Source organism: Dicentrarchus labrax, unplaced genomic scaffold (assembly GCF_905237075.1).
Source record: "Dicentrarchus labrax unplaced genomic scaffold, dlabrax2021, whole genome shotgun sequence".
NCBI lineage: Eukaryota > Metazoa > Chordata > Actinopteri > Moronidae > Dicentrarchus > Dicentrarchus labrax.
The window spans coordinates 6564963-6590459 of NW_026136719.1; the positions used below are offsets into that span (position 1 = coordinate 6564963).

A 25497-nucleotide genomic window follows, 5' to 3' on the forward strand; every position below is an offset into this window, starting at 1 on the left:
AGGTATTCCTCGAAAGTCATATTTTACTGGTATATGGTCTACACAAAGACAGAATATAATGTTTCGTATAAAATGTAATAAACATCAAACTATACAGGCTGTGTGCTGCCAACACAAAGCCTTCAGGACATTGTAATGGGAGAAGTTCTGTACATTAATGTAAAAAAGGAATTTGCACTCAATGCTGTTACATGCATGCCTTTACTGAAGCGTAGTGGTTACAACTTCGACAACTCCGAAAGCAGCTGTTCCATGCAGCGGGACTTGCGGCATTATGAGAAGTGAGTCATCATATTGGCAGGAAGATGAATGACACAGGACCTTCCCCCAGGAGACTGGAGTCTTGTGTGAGGCAAATTTTCCTACTTAACTGGCTTTCAACTGAAAAATGTAGATGTGATTATAGGCTCCAGAATTACAATAGGCTATTATTTGCTCATTGTAGGGTAGGAAGAATTTCATTATTGCAAGTACCGGTGAAATTCACATTTAATTCAAATAGTCGGTGAAAAACACCTATTTTGAACATCTTGTGACCAAAGAAAAGAGAAGAAAAATGCTTACTGAGTTCAATCACATTACGTTTTGTTTTCGTGTGCCAGTTTAAACGCATTACATTTTAGGCATTATTGTCTTATTTCAGTGAATTTGCTCCAAGTCTTTAGTATTGTTGACAAAATTACCAAAGTAGAAAGTTCTCCACCAAAATACCAACGACTCTCTTTGTACTGCCTCATTTGAATGAACCTCACAGCTGTTTGTGCCTCTCCTGGGCACCAAAGTATCCTGGGTGAAGGTCAGAAAAAAATACCAGACAGGCGGATCATTGCTTCATCGGCCCCTGTGCCAAGCATAGGGACAAAGGCTTCAATCTGGATTATAGACTTACTTATATATAATATAGTCTAGTGGAAAAGTGTCACTCACGAATAGGCCTGCCTATATAAATGGACACACATTACCATGGTAACTGATAATACACCATGCACAACCTTGTATGTATACACTGGCAGGGAGTCCTTACAAGTAATGATGTTACCTGGCTGTCTTCTTTAGGTAGCTCATAATTAAGATGAGAGATTAACATTGTGGTGAATGCTGTTCGATTTTTATTCAGTCCTCTGGGGATGAATCAGTGCCATTTTGCTGGCTGCCTATGTCCACTGCCTCTATTGTTAGTGCGGCCATTTTGCTTCGCCTTGTGGAGCCAAAGTACATAAACACCATTATCAGAGGAGCAGTTGGAAGGAGCGTGCTGCTGTCAAACAAACAATGGCCCCGTGGAATTACCTGCCATGACTCATACATGTCAGCGAGCCGCTATCATCCTCATTCAACCACAGTCTGGGAGCCCTCAAGTTTTTGTTGTGTTCATTTGGCTTCTAAGTGATTGAGGAGAAACCTGACTATTAATTAAGAATGCTGATTACTGTAATTTGTAATCATTCTTCCTATAATTTCTGCAGTGTGCAGCAGTGCACAGAGGGAGGTCCATGAACAGTAACAATGTGCTATTGTTTTTTTTGAATCGTGTGTGTGTGTATTTTCTTGGCTCGACCTTGAATATTTTGATTTAATAATACAGATTATTAATTAGTGGTATGCTGTTGGGGTTATTATTAAACCCATTAAAGTAATATTGAGATAATTGCAGCAAATGTTTGGCTGATAAGTACACACAGTTTGCATCAGTATGCAGTCTCTGATCTGAAATGCTGGTGACTCCTTTCATTCAGCCTTGAGGTAGTTCTTTTCTGCATATTTTTTGTTCAGCTTTTAACCAGAAGAAAGTTCAGAGAGGCAAACTTTCAGTCACATCCTTATCGTAAACCGTAGCAGATCATCTGTGGCTGTTGCTTTTAATCAGAAGCCCCTGCTGCCAGGTTGTATGAGGCTATTACCTATTCAGCCAGCCCTGCTCAATGGCTTGTTTTATACTGCTATCACTCAAGGTTATGCTGAACTTGATTTGTACATCATTACACGCGTTCTGTTGACATTTCAAGTACTCTCAAGCTGAATCATGGCCTTAAGCATGCTTTATGAAATTGCCCTCCAGTGGACAGAAACTGAAACAATAACTTGAGAGAAGATTACGCTGAGATATCCATCTTTGTGTGATAAAGAAAGCCGTAGGATGTATTGTAAGACTTGTTCTTTAGAGTTTTAATCTGATCCTGGAGTCACATTTCCCACAAAAATGTCCCCAGTGTTTCATCTGAAATGATGTATTATTTTAACAAATGTGTCACTTTCTTAGTAAGAGTTTTCACTCAGACAAGATCTCTTGCAGTATTTGTGTTTGAATTGCCCCAAAGATAATCGATTTGCCTGTCTTCAGTATTTACGAGCTTTCCTGCAGTAACCCTCCAGACAGAAACAGTGGAAGTGAGGTTTCTGCTGCCCTCAGTTAGCAAGTCAATAATGTTGTCGATGATCTTTGTATTTTGAGAAAAGCGTGGCATCAGTTTGCAGTGTTAAGATAAACGTCAGTGAAAACCAAATCTATGCTTAATCCACAAGCTTCAGAGAAGAAATATTGTGACACCTGAAACTCCTGTATGTCATTGTGCGACAAGCAAGAGCAGCCAACATGGCCCAACAGCCTTACTGACTGTCAGACATGTGACTCGAGGGAGTTTGTTTGAGTGTGTTTTAAATGCAATTTAAACGATGTAATCCCATTTTATTGTAATTCTTATTTTTAAGTTGGAGAGGAGGCTGTGACACACCGGCCATCCAACATCATCTGAAAACAAACAGACACAGACAAGTCATGAGTCTTTAACTTCCAAGTCCAAGTCGAGCCTCAAGTCATTTATTTTCTGTCAATTCAAATTGCAAGTCATGAAAACAGTGACTCGAGTCGACAGTCAAATCCTCATCTCTCTTTTTGTGGTGAGAAACAAAGCACACCACCCACCATTCGTTTTCTATCGTGAGCACTGACATGATGGGATTAAAACAATCACACCCGACACCCTTTTATGTATTCAGTATAAATGAATGAAACTCGCAACCCTTTATAGCTGCTGATATAACACACTTCTCATCTGGATTGCTATGACAGTGATCCACCCTCAAATGGCATCGGCACAGTCTGGCAGTCTGGCTATAGATGTCGCTGTAGATTTAGCAGCACAGTACTGTTAAAACCAACAGTACAATACCACATTTCTTCATTACAGTAAAATACCTCAGTTTATATTACATTCTGGGCCATTTTGATAAAGCAGGAATATTATACAGTATATTTTAGGCTTGCTGTAACCTTGCTGTAACCTTGCTGTAACCTTGCTGTAACCTGGCTGTAATATGCCATGGCAATAATACAGGATTACTGTAAATAGCGAAAGTGCGGCACATCACACGGAACACCCAGCTCGTTATCACCTGCAGATACTGAAGAAGGAGAAGCGCTACCCGGTGGATTGCTGAAAGTTCTGTAAGTTCGGTTTATTTTACATTTTTCATGTAAACCTTTATCATGAGGATTTAGGATTTTACGCTCTAGTGTACCACAACATCATTTTTTAGTGTGGGATGAGACTGCAAAGTTGTCCTTCATTAAAGGTCCAGTAGGTAACTTTTATAAAAATAACATTTGTCATATTTTCTCGTTTTACAGCTAAACAGTACACTAATATATGTTTTCAGTTCACGAGCAGTCAATGACACTTGACAATGACTCCTCGGCTCTGATTGGTTGTTTTCCTTATGCCATTAGGAGCACCAGGAGGAGGCAGAGGAACGTGTTTTTTTCACAGATTATCTGATTCATATAGTACTGTCAGTATACAGATTTATATATATATATATAGATATAGTGAAAGTTTCAGCAAATATGACAAAAAGTTATTTTTTATAAAAGTTACCAACTGAACCTTTTAATGGCTCATCTAGTAAAGGTATTGGGACACTTGTTGTTGTTGTTGGATTTGTAAGGTTAATGAAGTCCTCTCCTAGGACAGTGGTTCCTAACCCAGTCCTGAAGTTCACTGTCTTGCACATGTTTTTGTTTTAGCTTTATTCTGTTTCTGTTGCTCAACTTGCATTGTTCTCTGGGCTGAATGTTGTCAGTAACAAAATGTTAATGAAATGTATAATGTTAATGACATTATTGGAAAAATAATTTTAAAAATGTTTTGAAAAGTTGTATTGATTGAATAAAACAATATTTTTATTAAGAACATTGTTATATTACAATATTAGTAACATTTGAGATTATTATATAATTAAAATATATATTATCATTGTTAGTAATAATAATAATAATTAGTAATTATTATAATTAGTAATACATAGCAGTACAATATAATAAAATACTGTAGAAATAGACCAAATTACAAAATACTGTAAAAAATACAGTAAAATACTGTTTTGTAGTAATACAGTATTGTTCTATATACTGTAAATTTCATTACAGTACAATTACAGTAGTTTATTGTAAAGCAAAATACAGCAACTTGCTGGCAACCGTGCTGCCAGTAACTTACTGTAAATATACAAGGAAATCGTTTACAGTAGAAGAACTGTCTTAAGGCGTTTACACGTTGATCTTAATGCTCTCCTGTTGAGGAGGTTTTAAAGTCCACATCAAACTGAAATAAGAGTGCTATTTGCTTCTGCATATTTATGTACATTTGTTGCTGGGTTTGGCTCCTGCCATCCTGGAGCTAAGTCCGCTAAATCACCTCTACCGCTGTCATCAACCTGGCCTCCATCTGTCTCAGAGGCTGTGTCTACTGGGAGGCTGCTGAGCCATGTTCGGTTGCATGATAACGACAACTACAGTGGCAGTTAGTGGAGCTGAGGCTGAGCAGCTGGAGGACATCAGAGCGAAAACCAGAAAATACTGCCATCCAAAACTTAACCGCAGTTCAGTCAGACAACTTAAGTTTGAAATGTTTATTACAGCAGTATAGCACAGTTAGATTTTGGCGTCTAGGCTCCGACCTCATCACTCCCCGCAGATATGTTTACATAGAGATATTGGGGAGTGATGAGCAAATACCTTTAACCCCCTAGCCGTGGGGTGGTAGTGGGGCTTACAGAGCACTACTGATGCAGGGCAGCAGCGGCATTGACAGAGCAGAGGGAGAACTGGGAAATTTTGCAGCTTAAATTAGTTAGTGATTATGGAGTGTGAGGCATGTCGTGTGTGTAGCAGTGCAGCTCAAGTTGACTAACTGAAAATTTACTCCTTGGTGTCTGTTTTATCTGTTAACAAACTTTAAGAGTTGAATTTTGCTTTATTTTGGAGAAAAATCTGTATAAAAAGAGAGTGGTTTGGGATTCTATGGTCCTTCGCTCCACACATAACCAAACTAATCTGTTCAAGATGGCACTATCCAGGGGTAAGAGGATGGTGGAACTGGCATTGAAAAGAAAATACCCAGAATATGGTAAGTACCTATCACATTAAGCACTGAGAAACCAGTGACCATATTATAGTTATAGTTATCTAGTGTTAGCTTACCCGCTTCTTGACAGCTGTAACATTATCCTCTGTAATTTCATATAATTGCCAATGCCTTCATATACGTTTTGTCGTTCAGATCACAAAGTTAATCCAGCCAGCGGAAGTAATCCCACAACAAAAACCAGGCCACAAGATCTCGCTCTTCGTGTAATCCATGAACATGCAGCAGCAATAATAGCAGCTTCTTCGTAATCATTCACTGCATCAAGAAGGCTTCAAGATGTTAGCTTGTTTTCCTAGTACTTTCCCTGTCAGCTTTAAAGTGTGCTCTGCATCTTATCTCTCAAGAAAAGAGAAAGCTCATCCAGTCTACCGGAGCTTGGATGAATTGTTTGCAGTCCAGGAAGCTGAATTTGAGACTCTTGCTCTGCCTGTTGAGCTCAAAGAAGACCAGGGGGGACATCCATCCCCATAACCCTGAGGAGGAACCAGGTCAGTAGAACCAACCACCCAAGATAAGGAAACCATGTGGTTTTGGAAAAAGGGCTGGAAAAAAATAACCAAAGAAAACTACCAAGCTGCCAACCAGGTCCCTAATCCAGACAGATCCACTTGTAAAAAGTGAGAGGACCACAATGAGCGAGCGGCAAGAGGGAGGCAGAAAGAAGGGACAGCCTGTTTGCAGTGTGGACCTCCAGAAAGTAATCATGCTGCCCTGGATGCCAGGGGTGAAGACTGCTGTCGGATCTCTGTTTTGAGACACTTGTCGCAGTAGGCAAGAAGACAGGATGAAAGAAAAATAGCATCTCAGTGATCTGACATGAGGGGATAGCTGGGAGGAAGGCAGAGGAGGGGGCATCTGCCTATGCATGTGCTCAGCAAAGGGAGTGTGATGTTCCTCATATTGTCCTGTGGATGGACAACTGCACAGCGCAGAACGAGAAGTGGTGCCTCCTGACGACACTCGCTACTATGGTGAACCACAACACAGCTCAGATATCACACTCAAATATTTTGAACCAGGGCACACCTTCATGAGCACCAACAGTTCTCATCATGGAGTGGAGCAAGAAATGAGGAGGCGGCCTGCAGGGTGTCGTCCTTGATTTCCAGGACTTCAGCAGTGTCATTTATTGAAGTTCTTTTTCATAATCTTGCAAGCGAGAGCAACTCAAAAATCTCAAACAAGCATGTTAAAAATATGAAATGGCCAATCTCCCCAAAAGCAAAAGAATTACAATTTAAAATTATCAATGGTTATCATCCAGCTGCAGACACATTAAAAAGATTTGGTTTCGAGGTGGAGCCATGTGGCTTCTGTCAATCAGATAGTGAAACTATCGAGCACCTTTTTTATTCATGTCCGGTAGTGACCCAGTTTTGGAAATCCATGTATGACTGGTTAAAAAGTAAAACAGATAACAGCACACCCTTTAACCCTTTAAGCGCCAAAGTCGCAAAATTGCGACAGGACGCGGTACTCAATCAAACAGCTGTTTTCTCCTAATAGAGTGTTATATGTCGCTCTACTCCCCTCAGCCATCCGATGCGGCAGTGTGTCTGTCCATTTGTTAGGCTATGTGGTGGGGTCTCAATATTGTTCATATTGTCTCAGTACTGTGCCTTGCAGTGAGAGATTCCACGCTCTACAAATACTACCAACTTTTATCTGGATAGATGGGCACAGTTTAGGCCTCTGCAGCTAAAAAACGCCAACTGTTATTATTATCATATATTATAATAATAATAATAATAATAATAATAATAATGAAGAAGAAGAGAATAAAAAATAAAAGTGGTGGTGGGTAAAAAATCATAAACGCCTACTGTTTACATGAGTTTTGTGGTAGTAATAGTTCTAGTTTACTACTGTTGGCTTACAATTTACTTTTTCCCTGTTCATTTGATATGCGGACAACATAACAAATAGATGGAGGGGGGTGAATCTGATGAAATAAATTCAATTCAAAATATCAGGTATTTCATGGAAATTATATAATCCAATATGGCCGTCGCCATATGATGTCATAATATGCAAATTAAATGGGGAAATTTACTCCCTTGATAAACTGTAGGTCATTCTCAATATTTGTCTCATTTACACTTTGTCTCTATCTCAAACCACTTTCAAGCCAGAGCCTTCTGAAATTTAGACGTCATATCAGGTATTTTTGAAAATAAAACCCTGTGCCTAAAGGGTTAATAAGGATCAAGTTTTGGTATACAATGAAAATATCCCCCAAAAAATGTCTGATCTAATCAATATAATTATAGTTTTAGGCAAATATCACATACACACTTGTAAGTGGAAAGGTAGATCACCCTCATTGATGTGTTTTAAAAATGAGTTGAACAAGTACTTCGATGCCTTGGGTTTACAGGCAGATGAATACGAAGGAATTCGAGGGCTGATAGAGGATCCTGTGCGGTGCGTAGAGGAGTCTCAATTAGAGAGGATGCCTTGATTTGTAATCATGGATTATTTGTTTTTGGTTTTGTCTTGCTGTGTTTGTTTTTATTTTTTTATTTTTTCGTTTTACTCTTATTAATATACTATAATTTTTAACAAGCCTTGTAGATTTTATTTTTTGGTAATTAAGAGACGATAAATGTTTTGTTGTATAAATGCAATATATGTTCCCCATGAGAGAAATTGTAAGTATTTTTGAAAAGTTGAATAAAGTTTAAAAAAAAAAAAAAAGCAGTGTGATTTCATCCTCGAACTCTGGAAAAGTGGATGTGGTGGAACTGCAAAATGAGCATGGTTCAGGAAAGGCTGAAGGAGCATGTGGATGAAACTCTCCCACAATCAGAAGGAATTCACCCAACTGGATTTCCTCATGAAAAAGACCACTTTTGATATTTCTAAGCAACTCAGGCCTGCAGTAAAGGGCGTTGTGAGGCAGAAGAAGGTAGAAATCCTTTAAAACTCTGCCCATTGATGCCCTAGTCTAGCTGATGACACTCAATCTGATATAAAATGGGAGAGTATATTTTTCCTTTTTAAACTATATTTTCATTTTAAAAATGTTTAACTTTTTGAGACTTCAAACTTTGTTGTTATTAAACTTAAATAGAAAATTTGTAATTTCAATATGATTATTTCTTGTTTAAATATTAACGTTAAATTTATTATTGAAATAAAATAAAAACGTAACAATAAACAAAATTTGTTTGGGATTCAGTGTAGCCTTGTATTTATTCATTGTGTTGAATAACGAAGGCAGTATACAATTATTGTAATACTACTTATATAACTATAACCCATTTGGCTGGCAAGCTAAAAAACTTAAATTTATTTTCTCAGTTTTACCCTTTGTGTAGTTACTGCAGTTAGGCTTTGGAGGGCAGTATATTCTCTCCATAAAATATGATCCGGTTTCACCCAAATCACTGATGAAGTTGTGTCAAATAGTTTTTCTATAGTAATCAGTCCCCAGAAACAATCGGCTGCTGTAGTTAGCCAAACTGTTGCTAGCCTGCTAACTAATGAATCTTTGCTTGCCGTGATATTACTGGTTGAAATTGATAAGTTCAAGCACGCGTCACATTTAGTTGTACAGGAAGACAGAATATTTGGATTTTGATATTAAAAAAACACAAAGAAATTGAGGTTTTGTCAGGGTTTTTTTTTGCATACATGGTTAAACATGGCTACAGTATAACTGAGGATGCGATCTTAAAGGGTTAAAATTACACTTCACCTGGACTTTAACCTTCCTGTTCACACAGAGTGAAGACATAATGCAATTCATTTTGAATTGAACCTCTAAAATCCACCCACCGCGACTCAAAAGGCTCTCAGCAGCCCGATAAAGGGAAGCTGGAATCCAGATGTTCACTAATGCATATACTTAAACTAAATGATTACCACATCCTGTCTATCGAACACACATGGGATAGTAGAAATGAAGTCAAGGGACAACAAAGCACTATATAGGACTTTGTAGTGTTGGAGCCAAAATTCCTCTTTCTATAGCCAAAGGTTGTGGGAATGTTAACTTAGTGTTGCGGTTGACCAGCTTGAAGGGAAATGTGTTTCTTTGAGTATTTCTCGCAGCAGTTGGAGGTGAATCTGTGTGTTTGTGTGTGTGCTGCGATAGAAGAGTGGAGCGGATGCTGTTCTTCCTTTGGCTCTGTGATTCAGCTCCCAACCAGGCCAGTGTGCGCTCCCAGCGCTGCAGCCCTGAATGGGAAGCACCAGCAGCCACTCGCTTCGAGGTGCAGACCTGACAAGCCTGCGTTGACAGATAAGGCAGAGCAGCTTTGGTCAACAACAGGGCTACACAATACAAATGCTAATATCCAACTGTAAGGTTGTACCAAGATGTTTACTACTGAGATTTGATTGAATTTTGCCTCGAGATCCGACCTGGGCAAATCAGATTCCCACTGCTTATCTGTAAGAGCCTTGCTGATGGCTAAAATAGGAAATGGTAATCACAGTGGTATCTTTCAGCATGTGGTTTTCAAGTGTAAAGATGTCCTTCTGTGTCCATTTGGAGGAACTGGCTGGTCTTACGGGCCATTACTGGCTATCTTCTTCCTGTTTTCAGTGTGTCTTTTGTGTCGGCTAATGAGAAATGTCATTCTTTAAACTGTGTTCCTGCTTGCTGTCTCCAACTTTTCAAACATATTGAAGGTCACTTAAAGGGTTATCTTAATCAGTGAACCACAGGTTTCTGTGGCTTTCCTTAGAGCCAGTGCTAAATGGACAGTTTTCATCCCATTGGAGAAATTGACCGTCTAAAAAAATCTGCGGATAGCCTGTAAAGCCAGAATGCAGCCATTTTCCTTTTCCACTTGAACAAGGACAACATTCCCCGGGCACACTGGAAACTGTCAGCCATGTGGCATGGGATTGAAGGGCTTAACGTATCAAAGAGACATTGGTCCGTCATAGCTTCTTGCAATTGTACAGTTTCCTCTGGCAGAGTTTGGTATGTAAAATGTCCCTCATACTATTTGAGAGAGGTAATCTCTCTGAAACCTCCTGATGGGTGTGCAATTTTTGCTGCTGTCATATTAACTCCTCAACGCTGCAGTCACCATGTTCAAAGAAATGTCTAAATATTTTATATTTGCATTTTATCCAGAGTTTCTTTTTTTTCCTCCTACAAGCAAGGGATTAGAATGAAACCAGCTGCCATAACTTCAACTCCCCAAATTTTGTAACATAATTAAACATGATCTGAGATGTATTATAACGTTCAGAGTATAGAGGTATAATATTATGTTTTTTATATAGTACTACAGATGAGATGGAAAATACATTACCACAGTTTGTGTGTATTAAAAAACCAACTCACTGCATCATATCAAGCTCTCATTAGAGTAATGGTAATGACTTGTATTGATTTCCACACAGCAGCACTGTTTCTGTGTGCTGCCCGTGGCTGTAGAACGTCAGGAGTCTGCCGGCTTGACTTTTTGCATCTATAATAAACTCATTCTCTTATTGCTCACAACACAATGAAGATTGAAGTTTGTATTGGCGTTGAGTATAATGTGAACATAAATATGCATTGTCTGTTTCAACACATTTTTGATGAAATCACAGTAGTCATTTTGTCAATACTAATTTGGTTGCACTATTTAGAGCTGTAATGCAAGATGATCCTGTTTTGTTTAGTGTGTCTCAATCTTTGGTGTGACACGAAAAACATATTTTTCCTATTCTTCTGATGAAAGTTTCTATAGATGGCACAAGGTCAAGGAAGAGCAAGGGAGAATACATAGAAACAGTGCATTAAAGCTGCTCTTTGCTGCTGAAAACCCTTTCTATACCTTTGCAACAAAAACAGCCGACAAACAAAATGGACGGCTGGCTAGAGGAAAATGGTGAAGGATTTATCAGCTCAGGAATCTGATATTTGGTTGGTGGAGACCAAAAAAAGAGTTAAAAGAAGTCAGGTGGACAGAAACACAACTTCAATGAATGCTGAAGTTGTTCGAGGTCTACTTGATGTGCAAACTTGTGAGGCAGATGGACAGCTGGAGAATCCACTTCGCTAGGCTTCAAACTATGCGTATGTGGTCCAGCTACAGTGGTACTGGATCAACTAGCGTACTTTGAGGAAATACTGGCAGCTACGCGGGTGGCACTAGGTGTGACACTCCATGAAGACGTGTTCGTCAAACAGCAATGGTTGCTCCTGTAAATGTTAGCATAGATGCTGCTAGCATTAGTTATATCAGCAAGAAGAGCAAAGAACAGCACTGAAGGCTTTTCTCAATGGAAAAGATATTGTCGCTCGTCTGCCGACTGGTTTCAGTAAGAGTTTGACTACGTTTGTGGTTTGTTGATTAGATTGTTTCCTTGTGATAGATGGTAACTGACAGATGGTTCATCCAATCACACAGACCAAAAGACCAACATCAGAGTGGCTGTAAGGGTCATGAGACTTCAAGCTCATGACAGTCGGCTGTTTTTGAGCGTCAGTGGCCAACCATCGACATTGCTGGCACTGGTTGGCCCGGATTGCCAGTCATTTAGCCGCTTGTGCACACTGAGTCGGTGAGGCAGATCTCTTTGGCTATTCAGGTTAGCTGTCACCCATTTAGTAAAGTTTCTTCTTAGTTTTCTTATCTTGTCTTCTAGCACAAACAAAAGACTGCTGAATGATGAGCAAAAACAAAACAGTTCAGTGCCAACTGCATCTTATCAGATATATTCTCAATTTGTATTCAAAGCATAGAACAAGGCAGTTAAAACATATTGACTGAATGGTTGGCTAGTCTGTTTTGTTTGCCCATATGTGATCTTCTTTTAGATTACGAAAACAGACCGCTGACTAGATATCTCTTCTCACACAATTACAGAACATATATACCTTCCAGCAGTCAGCTGGCCATTTGTTGTAGCCTCTGCGGTCAGTTAAAGTGCAACTCATAATAGAAGATGTATTGAAGTGTCAGCTTGTCTCTGTGCTGGTCTTTTATGTGGTCAGGATCTTGTGTTACTGCAGCCTGTTTAGAAGAAGCTGAGACTTTCTTGCCATTATCTGTAACAGAACAAGGTTTTCTTGTCACCAGCCTCACACCATCATATTTCCTGATCAGGTGCTTTGGAAAATTGCTTCTGGAGGTCGCTGCTGTGGACAGGTAATTCTGACCTGGACACAATGTGTGTTTTATGATATTTCTATAGCTTGTGTATGTGACATAATTTTAGACTTTCATGGACTTTCTGTCATCTATCCAACAGTAATGTTGCACTCATGCATGTACTGACAGTGGAAGGGGTAGTATCCTTGTTAGAGATCAACAGAGTATGGCATTATTCTACTGAGTGTGTCACCTGGCCAGTAACTGGACTACAATGGCTAAAAATGACTGTGTTACAGTGAAAGAAATGTTATTACAACCCTAAAACTGCAAAAACAACCATTTACTTTTTTCTTTTTTACAAAAATGCCACATTATTACAGTGTAACACTTTCTGCCTCTAAGGTTGCTGCACTGTGTTTCAGCTTGATGTTGTTTTGTTCATCATTACTGCAGACAGTCTGTATTTTGGCTGTGCTTAGTGGGCACCCTTGGGGGTCGTGGGTTTGAAACCCGACTTCTTGCTGTATGGATAATTATACCCTCTGCTTGTTATGCTTCAAGCCTAAATCACATGGCCAGCTGAAATGAAACAGGGCAAACATTTATCCTCGCAATGTAAACATCAAGCCTCTTTTGTGTTGGGAGTGTCATGGTTCATCTCAAACAGAGGTTTCACTGAGCTGGAACAACAGACACACAGTGTAAACAGTGACTCTAGCTGCCCTCCAACATCACTGTCCAGCACTTAATGCATGCTTTTCCCACACAGCCAATTCCTATTAAATGTGTCATTTTAGCTTTAAATTTATTTTATAGCTAAAATAACAGATTTGTATAGTGAGTGTGCACATTGGAGTTTGGTATATTACATATATATAAACATGTAAAAACAGTCTGTGAAATTACTCTCCATTGAACAGAATATGATCAATACAAGTATAGTATATTTAATTCAGTGAGCAGCGCAAGCGGAAGCATCATCAGTGTGTATGAACTTCAAATTCTAGACTTCAAATGATTGTTAGGAGTCTGTTATCTGGCCTTTAAAATACTGAGCTCTTTCAGAGTGAAGGTACTTGATGCTGCAACACTGAAACACACTTGGCTTATCAAGTATTGACGTAAAATGTCTTTTCAGTTTCCAGCCACACCACTGCTGCCTCTGCAGATGTGCATTTGCCCCCCTGCCAGCCTTTGAGAATCAGGGCTCCCCCAAATCACTAATCTCAATGTAACCCTTGGCAGTAAGGAAGTTTTTTATTGCCCTATACCACAAAATGACCACAATACATCAACAGGAGTTGAAAGGGTTGTTGATCAATCTCAATGAATCAAAGATCTCTTTCTCTAAGGCTAACCCCTCTGTTTGTTTTCCTTTCTGATAGGATTTCTTTGGCTCAGTGATTAGAAGACTGTGCCACTAGTAATTGAGTGTTAAGAAAAGATTTCACAGCCTTAAAAAGAAACATCCGCATTATTTTGACATTAAAACAGACTATACAGACTAACTTCTATAACTAGAGAGGCAGGCCACACTCGAAGGAAGTGCAACCCTAAAATTATTTTCATTTTGAGTACATTTTTTATCTACTAACACTGCCATCAATCTCACACTGTGTCTATGGTACATGTGAACTGATAACGCATAGTGTTCGTGTTCATGACGATTTCTTATAATCCGCAGAAAAGTCATGAGCTGAAGAAGCAGGTGATTCAATTGAGCCTAAATAAAAGTTAGTGTATGCTAAAATTACAAATCACAGTGCTGAATCACAAAGTGAATCCTTGAATGTATTCATTCAGAAATGCAGTATGAGACCTGAGATTTTCTTTCACCTTGGTTGATTATTAATGTTAAACCTACGGTACTGTGGCAGGCACACACAGAGGACACTGAATTATTCACCTCACTATGAGAGAAAATCTTATGAAAGTGTGGTTGTGTTGAGTGTTGCTTACTATAGGAAAGTTTTCTATGTGCTACTATTACTATAAAAAACGGACTGAAAACATTGAAACCTCAATGTAATGGTGTTATGGAGAAATACATACTTACATACTACTTAAGGTGCTGCATAAATACAATCGATAGTTGGTTTACACTGTGTCTGGTGGACACTTTTCTAAAAAATTTCAAGAAAACCTACACTGCCTATGACTGCACATTAAGAATAGTTTTCTTTCTTTATTATGTATGACTTATTAATATACCTTTTGTTATTAGTGTTATTGACACCATTACTTATTATTGTTATTATTACATACTTATTATTACCATCATTGTGGTTATTACTAGTGCTGTCAGTTAAACGCGTTATTAACAGGGTTTTAACGGTGTCAATTTTTTTATCGCAAGATTAACGTTCTTTTTGGCCTAGCAGACTTTGTAGTTTTTTTCACATGCTGTTGCAACAACTAGTAACGTTAGAAAAACTACAACACCACACCGGATCTAGCTAGACCGGAAACAAAACAACAGGCACTGCAGCCATAGCTAAATGGGTGGCTACTGCATGTAGGCCTGTTAACGTTGTGGAGGACGAGGGTCTAGTATTTTTTTCACCCTTTTATTGATGGACAGTGTTACATTGTGTGAGAGATTATTTGCTCCAAGTGTGAATGACTGCTCCAAGTGAGAATGTTAGTGTGAAATTGAACACTACAGTATATGCCAGTGTTGTTTTCAATAAAAACAACATTTGCACAAAGCAAGCCGATCAACTTTTCCATGTAGATAAGAGCATTAAAATGAGAAAAAATAATGGGACAAAAAGAAATCAAGGGACATTTAGAATAGATAAAAATGCGATTAAATTTTTTAATTTATTTAGTTACTTTAGCAATTTGAATTACCGTAAACTTCCAATAAAAGCAGGGTCCCTAATAGACCCAGGTCTCTTTTTAAAAGCCTGGTGTGGCTACACGTTTTGACAAATAAACGCATGTCTCCAATAGAGGCCTGGTCTGGATTTTATAGAAATTATCTCGATGTATAAAACCTCTTAAAACCCACCGCCTGCTTGAGCGAATTTTAAATCGTTTTGATCTCCTACACAACTATAAATGTTTAAACTTCTGTCAATATGTACATAATGCACATCGTTAAATCAGTTATAGATTCTCCACAATTCAATCGTTCACTGTATTTTTTACGAGAACTATCAACAACAAAGTATAACATTAATTTACTTACCGGTAACATGGTAAACAAGAGAGATGGAAAAAAACATCATAATCATCATGTTAGTTGTCAAATTTGCTGAACAAAACTCAAGAGGAGCTAGTTAGTTTAGTTTAGTGCTAAAGGAATTAAAGGCCTGTCCCAAATAGAGGCCTGTCCCGAATAAAAGAAGGGGGAGTTCAATGATTTAAGCAAGTAAACGCCCGGGCTATTATTAGAAGTTTTACGGTAAACCATGATGCTTCCTGCATAATCCCAGGACAATATTATGCCAAGCTCCATTTAAGAAATACCATATATTAACAATTATTTGCGTTTACATAAAAGCACATAACTGTAGAAACACAAGAAAAAAAACTCATATCTCAACAGTCTTCTGGCTTCAGGCATCAATATAATACATAAATACAAACTTTTTGGCCAACTTTGTTGCATCAACTCGTTACCAGTCTCACTATTTCAGTGGGAGAAGACCGTGGGAATAGATGTAAAAAACAAGATTTATCATTAAAATACGTGGTGGTTGGTGAATTACGTGTACACCGAATGAAACACAGGTAAGAATGCTGATTAACCATGTATTATGTGTGTGTCATGGTGAAGGACAGAGGAGAGAGGATACGATAAACAGAAAATACAGGAAATTATAGACGCACCCTCTCTGCTCTCTGCCCCCTCAACTCTGCCCTTCGTTCGTCATCACCGTAACAACAAGTTGCTCTCGCTTTTCATGACCTGATTTGACATTTAATAACTTTGATTGGAGGACAGTTACGGGACACTCTAATTGGCTCTTTGTGTTTTGGCTCGATTTATATACTGTACTCTGACTAGGATTCCCCCTAAGAGGACATATTTAACTGTGTATTTAGCTAGCATGCTACCTTTATAATTGTGGCTTATATTGTTAGCTATGTTAATTATGATGCTTGCTTTAATGATAAGTGTGGGAATATTTTTATATTGTTCAGTGTTTCGTCTTATGAAAATTATATTTAACACGTTTACTACTATTATTGTGTATAAGCTTGTTTAAATTACTAAACATTTTATCATTTCAGGATTCAGAATCAGGATTTTTAACCCTTTAAATGGCAGTTTAATTATTTGAATGATTAATGATTTATTACAAAAATATATTTTCCATATAATACATAGTGTATTCCACCAATTTGTTGTACAGCTGTCTTATGTACGTGATGTCGTATGTGTCCAAGCCGGAACATGAGATGACTGAGTTCTTGAATGAAGTCATTAGTAATGTGAAGAAAATGGACGTCAACAAGAAAGATGAAATGAAGCACATAATGCAGGCATACGCTAAACACAGAGAGGTCAGCGCTCAAGAGGCTGTGGCATGGATATGCAGCTTGCCATTCAAAAAGTGCTCGCGAAATGTGGTGTTCATTCAGACTGACGACAATGCAATGAAGATGAGTCTTCCTATGAGCAGATTGATTAAAGGACATTTCACCAGATTCAGACCAAGTGTCTATGTCAGGCCTACCAGAGAAATATGCAGAAAGACCCAAAACACCTGAATATGAATGCTTGTGTTGGCTGACTTTGCATCTCAATACAGGACTCTCTCGACAACAATCCAAAGGAAAAAATTCAGGATATGACGTATGAACTCTGGTCGATGTCATAAAGAAGAAGTATGAAGGACATGGCAAACAAATTGAGAAGTCACTGGAAATAATTCAACAGGAAGGCCTGGTCGTTGATGTGTGGAACACCTTTGCACCCGAGGTTGAAGTGGATCGTTTGGAGTGCATCGCCGAACGAGAAGCCATAAACACCAATAATGGCAACGAAATGAACAATGTACCAGACTTCCAAGTGAATCGTGACAGCAGTATAGCTGTACCAGCAATAGATGCACCAAAGCTGAGCCCGGACTTTGTGAGGAAGCAATACCAAAGCCTCAACGAAACACATGCATCCGTATTTTACACTGTGCATGAATGGTGCCTCAAACGTGTCTGGGGTCACAATCCTGAACAGTTCTTTTACTTTGTCAGTGGTGGAGCTGGTTGTGGAAAGTCACATGTAATCAAGTGCATATATGAGGAGGCAACCAAGGTTCTGCACCAACTCCCAAGATTCCCTGACCAGGGAGACATGTCCACGCCTGCAGTGCAACTGACTGCATTTACTGGCACTGCAGTTTTCAACGTCTCTGGCAAGACCTTGCATGCAATCTTAAAATTGCCAAGAAGTTTGAAACCACCATATCAGGGACTTGGAAATGCACTGGATGAAATGAGAGCAATACTGTCCAATGCAGAAATTCTGATAATAGATGAAATCTCCATGGTTTCAAAGGAGTTATTGGCCTACGTCCACTGGAGATTTCAGCAGATCAAATGCAACAAGAAATCCTTCGGAGGCATGTCTGTTTTGGCCGTAGGAGACTTTTACCAACTGCCACCGCTTGGCAAAGCAAAACCACTTTGCGTGTATGAGGAGGGCGTGCTCGACGTTTGGAAAGACAACTTCCAAATGGTCAATCTGACACAGATCATGCAGCAGAAAGATGATCTTGTTTTTGCAGAGCTTCTGAACAGGTTGGGGGTAAAGAGGAAGACAAATGCACTCAGAGACGATGACAGAGCTTTACTCACCCAGACTGCCATCGACATCAAAGACTGTCCACTCGATGCCCTGCATATCTTTGCAACAAACAAAGAGGTTGATGAGCACAACCGAGCAACTATAGCAGCTCTCCATTCTGATTGTGTCAACATTAAGGCACAGGACTACGCTCAAGACCCCACCACAGGTGAAATGATCCAGACAGGAGGCTTCAAAGGGAAAAAAAGACAACTACCTGACTGGATACAAGCTGCACAAGGAGTACGCATTACGATACTAAGGAATCTGGATGTGGAGGACGGACTTGTGAATGTCCTGATGGGGAACAACAAGACGGAATCGACAACATTAAGCTAAGTGCTCTTTTTCATTTTTTATATTTAATTTCTCACTAATATTACATATTATATTATTGATGTTTTGTTAGCTGTATGCTTATTCTATCATCTAATTAATGATTGTGCATAAATCTGACACCCGATGAACACCATGCAAAGAAGAATGGCAGCAAGTAGGATCATCAGTGAGGACTACAGCGAAGACGGCAGCTGATCAGAACATCAACTCCAGATGACAACCATCAAAACAATACATGAAAATGAAACAAATAAATAATATGACATGAAATTACTGAGTAGTGTCAATGTGTTGTGGTTCACATACACCAAGCATTAGGCTAGCAGTAAAGTATAGCTGGTTGCGAGGCAGAATTTTCACAATATTTCTTATATTGCAAACTGTCAATGCTACATTTTGAACAGTCTATTTGTTCTCTCATATGAACACACACATGTTGAAAGCTTGATCTGTCACATGCCTAAGCAATGGTAGAGGTGATACACTGTAAACTACTCAGCAGTGTCAATAATGTATGGGCCAGAGTCAGGCACACTCAAAAAAATGTCATTAGAAATGTTCAAGTTTAGAATAATATTTGTTTAAATCCCATATACTGAGAAAAAGATCTGCCTCTTTAGCTGCTAGATGATCCAGTTTCTTCACCTAGCCTAGCTGCTAACTTTGTCTGTGGGCCGTTTGGGTCTGGACAGGTAGTGTATAGTGGGTATACCAAAAATCGTTTGCTAAAAACCGCTGCTGGAAATGGTTAATGAGACTAAACTGGGCTTTAAAACCACAAGTGTCACCCAATAGAAGCAGAAAAGTTCCCTAAAGCTGCAGAGTTGGTGATAATTCTGTATCGGTAGCACTGCAAGTGACCTATTCTACCTTACATGCAAGGCCCAGTTATTTGATTCTTTGTTAATAAAAGAAAATATTGGTTTGTGGAGCTTCATGTACTACAAACAATGTGGTAGCACCTAAACTTTGAGCATATAGAAAAAAAGTACATGGGTAAACCAGTACGTTGAACTATATGCTAATGTTAAGCTTACAGAGGAAAAGTCAGGCATTGCCAAAGTTATTAGTTTAGATTGTCTGGGAACCAAAAATGTCTGTACAAAGTTTTGTGCCTATCCTTCTATTAGATGTTGATATGTAGGGGAGAACTTGTAGGAAAAGTCAGGGGATCACCAAAGTCTTGATGATTCATCCTCTGGTGAGCATGAACATCTTGAAGTCAAAGTTGAAATATTTCAGTCTGGACCAAACTAGTGGACCAACATTGCCATCCATCGAGCCCTGCTGCTAGCGTACCTAATACATCATCAACCATCTATCCTACCATTGAGTTATAATAAGCTCCAACTGAAATGTAATTACTGTGAGTTTTATCAGAGGACAAACTTTGATTTTCAACCCACACTCTTGTTTTATGACGATGAAGATCTGGTGATAATCGGTGTCCTCTGCATTTGAGCAAACAGCCCGAATCCCATATAGCTACCTCCCTCAAAATGCTGACGAAACAAGAGAGGACTTTGCCATCAATAAAAGCAGTGATTGTATCTCTTTCCCTTTTTCCTCTTTATCTATTCTTTTTATTGTCCTCAATAGGAGCAATCTGATAAGATAAAGTCCATCTCCTCAAAAATGTTGACACAAATGTTATTTCCTTAAGGTCATCCCGAGCCTATGGAGACAAATGGTCTTTGTTGTTATTATTTTTTGTCGTTTGCTGACGCCAATGTTTTAACTCACAGAATTATGCTGCTAAAAGTCTTTGAAAATGTGAGCTTGTGACAGAACCAGTTTGCTTTAACTTTAATCCACAGGGGACTGTTTTGTGTCTTTTCTGGAACTATGAAGCGGGTCTAAATGAGGCTGCAAGCTTTGGGGGGGACCTCCTGTGATCAATAATGTGTCTGGTTGGTCTGTGGAGAGATTTAAAGAGAAAGGAATGCTCCAACTCTGCTGGGAGGGGTTTATCAAAGTTAAATCACTATTAAATAATACTGTAGAACCTTTTTGAGTTTTCAATGCAGTGGAGGCAGCGCTGTCACCCTCATGAGGTTGAAAGGTGGAAACCATTTTAGGGTCACCGTGGAACTCACAATCATAATTTAATTGATAAATACATGGTTTTATAAGGTCAAGAATTGTGACTGGTTACTTTTGTGGACCTTTACTCTGGGGCTGTTCAGTAGTTCAGCAGTAATATGTTTGATGAGAGTTTACTTCCAACAGTTTAACAATGGGAGCGTGCCTAAAAGATTTTTTTCCAAAATTAGGCCCTATGTTCCCACATTTACTTTTTCATAAATTTGTATCAGATTTTATCCCCCTTTCTCCCAATTTGGTAGCCAATTAACCCTAACCCTAACATCGCGCTGTGGGAACATAGGGCTGACCCCTTGACAATACCCCGTGTGCAAAGCAAGGTCCATAAATAAATGTTTTTCCCAGTTTGCTTGACTGGCTTGCACGAAGAACCATCAGAAAGAATGGTGAGAGTGAACCAGGCCTTGTCAACCCAACATCAGTGTCTGACCTCCGTAATGATCTTGTGGCTCAACGCGAGCAAATCCCTGCAGCCAGGTGACAAACCCTTGTGGAAAGCCTTCCCAGAGGAGTATTCCAGTGCATTTTTCAGTAAATTTGTGTTGTGTAATGTTTGTGTGACAGCATACTTTTTTCATTATACACTGCATTTATGTGAGCCTTTCTCATGCTACAACCACTACCAACCAACCACTGAGGGATCTGCTTAATTTATATATTTTTTGCAATTCTGGATTGTAAGTAATACGTACAATAAGAATGAAGGAAGACTGAGATATAGGCACACAAAGTATTAGCGCTAATTCTCTTTAAAGCAGCCTGAAATATTAATCCCGATTTCTTTCCTGAGTCTTGCTTAATTTGGATGAGGGTAATGTCTTGAAGGAAGACGAATTCTGTGCATCGAAGCTTTGGAGAGAGAAAGCCCTATTTGAAGGTAATGAAACAGAAATTCTGTGCAAGAATAAATTAAATTTTAGTACCTTTGTGTATGTCTTTCCATAGCAGCAGCAGAGTTTGGTAACATCCAGCCCCTAGAGTGTCTCTGGCAGCCCGTCTGTCCCTGTGCCCTCACAGGACATCACCAGGCCAAACTGACTCTGAGGTTCAGGCCAAGACACAGAAGGGATGCCAAGCTGGGTGCCTGCCATTACAACCCTTATCTCTCTCTCTGACTCCTCACGTCTCACCTTTTTTCTTTTTGGTGATCATACTGAACTGGATAACTAAAATCAAACAAAATTTTATAGACTTTTCCTACAGTCATGAAAGTGTGTGTATATATATATATATATATATATATATGTGCTTGAAGCATTAAATGAAGTATTTGCTGCTAAAGAAATTATGGCATAAATAGCAGCAGAAGTTAACTCTTAAATAATCTATGCAGGCTTAGTACTGTATAACCAGCCTAAATAAACAACTTTACACCACAGTATAAAATAACTTTAGATGTCTTGATATGTTGTTGCAGGAATTCAAACCTGCTGTTATTTCAGCGTGTTTGTGGGTATGTGGCAATCAGGATGTGTCCAGTTTATGTCCGACATGATCTGACAGCCAGTCAGTAAAAGCAATCATTGAGCCTAAAATGGCTTTTAGGAGCCTTTTTTTTATATTACCAATCTCATATTTAACATCTGTCTACATGTGCTCAGTTCACACCTGTCCAGCTGATAATACCGATGCTGTCTCGTCTATAGGCCTAAGAATTGAAATTACCTGGTTGTTTGATGAAATTGTTTATTCCTATTATATATAAATTATTCTGGCTGTTAGAATTAAACAAAATATTAATTGTATGAATTATATAGACTGACCTCTCAGCATCTCTGAATGCCCCCTGCACCCGATATAGTCACTCTGAGTAGTTAGCCGATTTGAACTGTAATTTGAGAAATGAAAATGCAAACCCATCCTCACTTTTATTGACATTGGTTAAATGTGGAGCCTTCACATGCAAGGACAAAATGCTTGGAAACTGTGTGTGTTTGGAATTATGAACTGGTGACATACACAGTTTTTGCAATACTTTGTAGAGTACTTTTGTATTTAATTAGTTTAGTTCTCTGGCAGAAACTGCCAAGCTCGATGTGCAGGTATTCATTCTGTTCTCACCATCCTCTGGACAGCTTTCACACATCATCCAAGGAGGGTGATAATGAGGTTGAATTTAAATTCTACTATAGGTTCTTTAAAGATAGCCTCACACTAGCGTTTTGAAATATTCAACAGCTGAAAATGAATCTAAAAGATAATGAGTTGTTAATCTTAGCAGCTCTGGGTGTTTAATCTTTCCACAGTAAAGAGACTGTTCACCTGGAGTTCCCCTTAGAGAAAAGATAGGCTTCTTACAATGGCTTTTTCAGCTGTGGGTGTATAGCTTATTTTCTATCCTTCCTATGAGAAGGCCAGTGCTCAATATAAATTTGGCCTTTTCTTTCCTGTCTTTTGTCCTATCTTCTTTTTTTAATTCTCAAAAGAAAATACTTCCCAGAGGGAACTGTGTTGCATCAGTATTCCCCCCCCTAAAAAACCTCAATCTTTTCTATTAAAGGAGTCCCAGTTATTTCAGACAACAAGGCAGGAAATGCCTACCATGAGTGACAGTTGATTTTCTGGTGTGATGTGTTCGATGGCAGAGTCTTATCAGAAAGCTGCCATTCCAAATGAGGAAGCAACGCTCCTTTAATTACGCTTAATCCAGGGAAAATGTATCCAGTCATATCACACATGTCACATTGGGCAACTAAATATGGCTGTCTTTTCAACAGGAGATGCATTCAGACAGTTGTCAGACATTCACTCGTGTTGGAATCCAAGGGTGTGTTTGTTTTCAAAACCTCAGCTGTCACCCTGTTTACCAGAGTCTAATTCAGTGTGGATGGAGAGGGACAGAAACACAATTTCAGAGACCTGAGAAGCAGGATGGGAACAGGGAAAATGTACATGAGAGAGAAAAAGACAAATTTATCTTTTAATGGGGTGTAGATACATTGGCAGGAATGAGAGAGATGCACCATTGGGTGGGTAATGGTAAAGAGGTGACATAACTCAGTGCTATGATACTTTATAAGGAAATTTATAAAATGAGAAATGATCTTTGAAGTCGAACCATGATACCGATAGGTAGACAAATTGCCTTCAGGCAAGGTTAAAGGATAATTTAGATTCATGGTGTCTTGGGTTTTATTTTTGTAAGAACATGAGCAATCAGACAATCAGTTGTATCCAAGCCCCCATTTTAGATTATTTGGAGGTAAAACCGAGTACACCCACACTCTTGGTAGTAATCCTACTATGAAATTATGTTAGATATGGTTAGTAAGACGTTAGCTTGTAAACTATGATACTAGTTACTACAGCCAGTTTGGGTGATAATGTTATTTCTTGACCTTGGAAAATAGTAGTTTGTGTCACAGTTTGACAAACAAAACTTTACCTCAAGGTCACCTTTCTTACGTCTTTAACCTCAGTGGATCCAATTTCTAAAGAAGAACATGAGATATTGTTGAAAGCTCCAGAAAAAGTGAGAATGTTAACCTTGAAGTAAGATTTTTTTTAAATCAATTTTTAACATTCTTTTTGTCTAATTAAGTTTTTCTAACCTGGGGGTTTCGGACTTCTTCTGTATATCCCCAGATCTCAACAGATGGTGAATATAATGTTATTGTCAGACTGATAATTACATCATCAAAACTGATGACCAAACCTAAAAAATATAGTTATAGAAATGTAGAAATGGTACAAAAAAAGTAATCACTTGTTCCAGCACTCTGGACATGATTTTAGATATCTGTCTAATTTAGGATGTTAGACATTTAATCCAAATGTCAGTGTTTGATAAATCGATGATACAATTACTTCAAGAGTGCTCAAACCAAACATTTCTAGACCTAAACCTTCACATTACTCACCATCTTGACTTCAGTCGAGAGCGGACAAGACCATATCTTGTTAGTGTCAGCTTCACTTGACCTCTGATGTTGATACTTGCTCATACTTATTGCTGATGCTCAGTATGAGGAAACACAGCATCTCTGTTTATCACAGTGCAGCTGAAGTTGTCCCCATAGGATGCAGGAATAATATTTAAAAAAAAAAGTTTTATTAGTGACTGGTGGTGATGTCACCATAGCTGCCTTTGCAAAATGCATATAGGAGAAACATTGACATACACAAATTTTAAATGAGCGAGGAAGCAAACAAACAAATCAGTCTTCTGTGAGATGAATACACTAGTGCAGGTTGTATTTCATGCTGTCAGAAATTTCCCAAGTCACACAAATGAAGACCTGTTTTTAATCCAGGAGCTCAGTAACGTTTTTCAAAGTTAGGCTGGACCTATATTTGCCGAGCCTTTTGCCTTGGAGCAAAAAAAAATGTGCCGTATGAATTATGCACGGCACTTCGGAAGGCTGTACGTCTCTAGTCTTTATTTCCTTGGCTAAAGGCTGTAAAGTCTGATTTAAACCTTGACACTTGATTCACAATTTCAGTTGTTCCACCGAGTAGCAAAAAATAGCCACATTTCATACGGATTTTTTTTTTTGTGGGTTTTATTTTAAAAATATCTTCTTTTTTTCATCCCTGAAACGACAACAACAATGGCTGCTGATGTATGCATTTGTGTGGTGGTAAATCAGTGCCTTGACAGATGTCACTGTAGTGATGAATGCCTTCATCGCAGAGCGAGACATGATGGGCTTTGCTCCTCTGTCTGTGGATGCCATGGCAACGCAGACAGAGCAGTGTGTGTGTGTGTGTGTGTGTGAGAGTGTGAGAGAGACCTGCCCACCCTCCAAACACTCCCCAGTTTAACTTCGGTATTCTGTCGCGTGCC

General features: G+C 38.8%; 1 protein-coding gene across 1 annotated transcript in view; it reads right to left on the reverse strand.

Moving 5' to 3' along the window:
• lrp4 (low density lipoprotein receptor-related protein 4) overlaps nucleotides 1–25497 on the reverse strand; it is a 561339-nt gene that overhangs the window by 90160 nt on the left and 445682 nt on the right. The window lies entirely within an intron of this gene.